Source organism: Neophocaena asiaeorientalis, unplaced genomic scaffold, assembly GCF_003031525.2.
Source record: "Neophocaena asiaeorientalis asiaeorientalis breed wild unplaced genomic scaffold, Neophocaena_asiaeorientalis_V1.1 scaffold46, whole genome shotgun sequence".
NCBI lineage: Eukaryota > Metazoa > Chordata > Mammalia > Artiodactyla > Phocoenidae > Neophocaena > Neophocaena asiaeorientalis.
This window is the reverse complement of record NW_020175393.1, coordinates 8,366,127-8,370,414: the sequence shown is the minus strand read 5'-3', so window position 1 is coordinate 8,370,414 and position 4,288 is coordinate 8,366,127. Positions and strand designations below refer to the sequence as shown.

At 56.2% G+C, this 4,288-nt stretch overlaps 1 protein-coding gene across 1 annotated transcript in view; it reads right to left on the bottom strand.

Moving 5' to 3' along the window:
- FOXP4 (forkhead box P4) overlaps nt 1–2,609 on the bottom strand; it is a 35,384-nt gene extending 32,775 nt beyond the window's left edge. Inside the window, exon 1 of the mRNA XM_024766232.1 lies at nt 2,567–2,609. The gene's annotated coding sequence lies outside the window, so the exon portion shown is untranslated. The remainder of the gene's footprint in view (nt 1–2,566) is intronic.
- Nucleotides 2,610–4,288: the final 1,679 nt, after the last annotated feature.

Sequence of the window (4,288 nt, the reverse complement as noted above, 5' to 3'; positions counted from 1 at the left end):
CTCAACACACACAGCAAAAGCCGCTGCCATTTTCCCAGCAAATGTTGGGTGCTAGACCCTCTGCTGGGCCTGGAGCTGTGCAACGAAGGCAGCTGGTGGTCCGACTTCTCTGACCTTCCATTCTAAGGCCTCCAGACCAGCACCTGGCCCAAAGCAGACACTCAATATTTACTGTCTCTACAGGCAGCAAGAGCCCTTCTCACAAGAATTGTGGGAGAATAGTTTTTTGGGGGTTTTAAAAAATGTATTTATTTATTTTTGGCTGCGTTGGGTCTTCGTTGCTGCACAAGGGCTTTCTCTAGTTGCGGAGAGTTGGGGCTACCCTTTGTTGCGGTGCACAGGCTTCTCATTGCAGTGGCTTCTCTTGCTGCGGAGCGCGGGGTCTAGGGGTGCGGGCTTCAGTAGTTGTGGCACGTGGGCTCAGTAGTTGTGGTGCACGGGCTTAGTTGCTCCACAGCGTGTGGGATCTTCCTGGACCAGGGCTCAAACCTGGGTCTCCTGCATTGGCAGGGGGATTCTTAACCACTGTGCCACCAGGGAAGTCCCGGGAGATAGTTATTATCATCTTGATTTTACAGATGGGAAACTGAGGGTCCAGACAGTCAGAGGATTTACCCAAGGCAGAGTCAAGGCCTGAATCCCATATCTTCCCCCATCTCCCCCAACTGCCTCTCAAGAGTCGCTGAAACACGCTCAGAAAGAGAGAGGGTATGACTGGGATGGCTATGGTTAGCGAGGAGGAGGCCTGGGTTTCCTTCTACAACTCACGGAGGCTGTACTATCTCAGGGGCTCGTACACAGACTATGAAGCAGATGGGGGACTTCAGTATGCAGAGCTGTTCTCAAAGTCTGGGGTCTCCAGCTATCGTCAGATTCACAGCCCCCTGAGAGGAACAAAAGTTTCAGCCAAACAGGACACAGTTGGTATTCCCCACTGATCTTTGACATAAGTCTTAAACTCCCTAAACCTCAGTTTCTTTGTTTTTGTGTAAGTAATTACGCCAAGCCTCTCAGATCCTGTGAGGAGTAAATAAAACAGCACATGCAAACCACCTGGCAGAGTAAGCGCCAATAATGATGTGTCCCTTCTTCACCTGCCCTATTTGTAAGGGTGAACACCCTGGGCTCAGAGAGGTCAAAGACCTGGCCCAGATCACACAGCGATCGGGCTGGAAGGCAGCCAGCGTTCTTTCCTCCCTTCTTGATTACCTTTCGGCCTTGGCAGACCCCACAACCACACGGTGTCCCTGACCCAATAAACAGGTGCAGGAGGGCCTTAATAGAGAAACTGCTGGAAGGATTATTTCCCGAGTTCCTTCTCCGAGGTGGCAGCTCCCCAATTCTCTTTCGCTCTGGAGGAACTCTTTCTCCTCACTCTATTGGGCCATTTGCTGTTTTTGTCCCCACTGTCAGCAGAGTGGGGAAGATAGTGAGAGTATCTAGGTGTGCGTGGGGGGTTGGGGGGACAGAGCACTGTGAAAGGCCCGTGGGGAGGCCACTAGTTCACGTGTGTGCCATGTCACCCTGCTCTTGTGACTCTAGGTGTCTGTCCCAGTGGACCTGTGTGGCCTCCTGGGTGACCCTGTGCTGCTGGAGTGTCCCACGTTTGTGCATTTCTCTGTGTTCCCAAGGGCTTGTTGCTCCCCCACCCGCCAGCTGCTGCTCCCAATCCTGGGTTCTGTGAGGAGCTGGGCCAGGGGCAAGGGCAAGGTTGGGGGCAACGGTTCAGAAGAGACTGAGCACTTGGTCTCCGGCCTTAATGGTCGTGTCAGCCCCAGGGCCAGTAGCTACCAAATGATGGATGGGGTGGGCACCGTCCTCCATCCGCCAGAGCACAGGGCTCCAGCCCCTCCCCACAACCGCCCACCCGGATCCCTCCCAGCAGCCCACAGAGCACCTTCCCTCACTCAGGCCTGGGCCCCAGCTACACGAGGGGGATGGGGAGACAGCAGGGGCCGCTCTGCTCTCCCTCTGCCTGACCCTGGCCCTGCTGGGGGTGGAGAACAGCTGCCTGCCCCGATTCCAAGTCTACTTCCCTGAGATCTGAAAACTCCTGGGCCCCAGGGGACAAAGACCAGAGCCTCAGGGGTGTGTGTGCACAGGAGAAAGGAGAGAGAATCCAGCAGTTTCTTCTTGGGGTAAGGGAGAGTGCCCCCCTTCCAACATTCACACACACCATAAAGTTGCTCAGACAGCAAGTTTGGAAAAGGAAGAAAAAAGGAAGGAGGATGCAAACAGAGGTGCCCTTTTCTTTTCTTTTTATTGGGGGGGCGGGCGACAGAGCGACACCCAGTGAACAAAGTAATTGCTGCAATGTGGCTGTAATAACAGCTATTCAAGGGCCGATCATTCATATTAAACAGGGTGAAGCCAGCCTCTCATCTGCATGCTTGAGATTATATGCATTTGAAAAGTCATTTCCGCAGGCTGTACGAACGGCATTAATTCCCACGTGGCGCGCTGCTCTGCCCCCTCCCGGGGCCTTCACCTCCTTCCAGGCTCGCGCCTGCCTGTCCACCAATACCAATCCAAACCTGCAAGTGGGTGCTCCCAGGACTCTCCTCACCTCTGTCCTGAGACACCTGTCCTCCTGAGAAGCACAGCGGCAGCCTCAAGCCTCCTTGCCTGTCTGTGTGCAGGTGTTGCAACAGCACTGCGGTGCTCCCTGCACTGTGGGTGAGCAGGCTCTGGGTGCCTGGCGCCCCGCCAGGTAGGGATGGGGTGGGGTGGAGTGGGGTACTGGAGGCAGGCCTTGATATCCGTGCCCTGCACCCACCACAAGGGTGTGGGCTGGAGGGGGGAAAGGCAGAGTCCATGGGAGCCTGGACTCTGGCTAGAGAAGGCAGGGGACTGGGTGTCAGGGGGCCTGAGCTCAGTCACAACCAGCTGTGACTTCTCTGTCCTCCTCCTTCTCTGGGCCTCCATTTCCCCATCCCTACATGGAGAGGTGGTCTTGAAGGTCTCTTCTGACTTGAAAACTCGAGGAGGAAAAAATCCCTCGTCAGTATGTACACAAGAAGCCACCGTGTTCTAGCGGCTGGTGAGAGCCACGGAGGCTCCACTTAAATCACAGCTGTCCCTTTCCCAAAGGGAAATGTATGCCTCAAATTTCCCAATGGGGACCAGGGCTGCCTGCTCTGGTACCGAGGGGGACCCTCCAGGAGCCCCCTCCTCCATTCACTCCCACCCTTTCGCCTCTCTCCACACACTCCTATCCTGCCAATCCATGCTCCCGCCCCAGGTACCCATTTCCTCAGCAAAGAGCTGCTGACTACCTGCAGAAGTGGAGAGGCGCTCTGGGAATGAGACCATCAGGTTTCAAGGGCCAGCTGTGTGACCTTGGGCAAGTCACTGGGCTCATACCAACAAGTAAGGAGAGGAAATTAGAAGGCCTTTCTAGGATTTGCTAAAATTGAGGCCCACCCCTGCCTTCCCTGCACCCTCTCCTACGCTGCGCTGGGGGCAGAGGCCAAGTCATTTCCTGTGCTCTAGGATTTTTTGTCTGGGGCGCTGGTCCTGTCCTTGGGTAGGTCCTGGTCTTCCGTCTCTCAGGGTTCCCTTGGGGAGCCAGGGCACCTCGGAGCCTTTGGCCAGTACCCCGACGCTCCCGCAGACGACGCCGTCGAAAGGAAGGAAGTAAGGGAGGGAGGGAGGGAGGAAGAAAGGAAGCAAGCAAGCAAGCAGGGTCAAAGCCACAGCCGCCTCTTCCGCTCCGCGGGAGTCTGCGGGCCGCCGGGGGGGGGAGGGTGTGCGTGGGGGTCCCACTTCCCGAGGCTCCTGGCCCTTCGAAGAACGCGGGCTCTCAATGAGGGCCGCTTCAGAACGCGCCCGGGTCCGCCTCTGTCCCCTCCCTGGCCGGAAGTGACGAGTTCCACCTACCTTGGGGCCAAAGGGAGGACCCAAGGGCTAGGGTGCTTTCGGGGGAGGGGAAAAGGACGGGGGAGCCCCACACGCGTAGAAACTTTTTGTGCCTTTTCCGCGGGCCCATATGGTGTACGGAGTATTAATTACCGTAGCTTTTTAATTAACAATCGCTTAATCTGAGCCGTAACATTTGCCACGACACCCTACGCCTCGTTGCGAACCCGCGCCGCCCGCCCTGCCAACTCATCAATTAATTTTTATTGACGTTTTCTTCCCCAAACAGGCACAATACCAGGGTTTTCCAATTAACACCTCCGCGATCTCTAATTAGTGCAATTAACAGACTGATGGATGCCCGGAGTTTACCCGCGAGGGAGGGAGGAAGGGAAGGAGGGAAGGGGCGGGGCAGTCCCCAGCGCGCTCT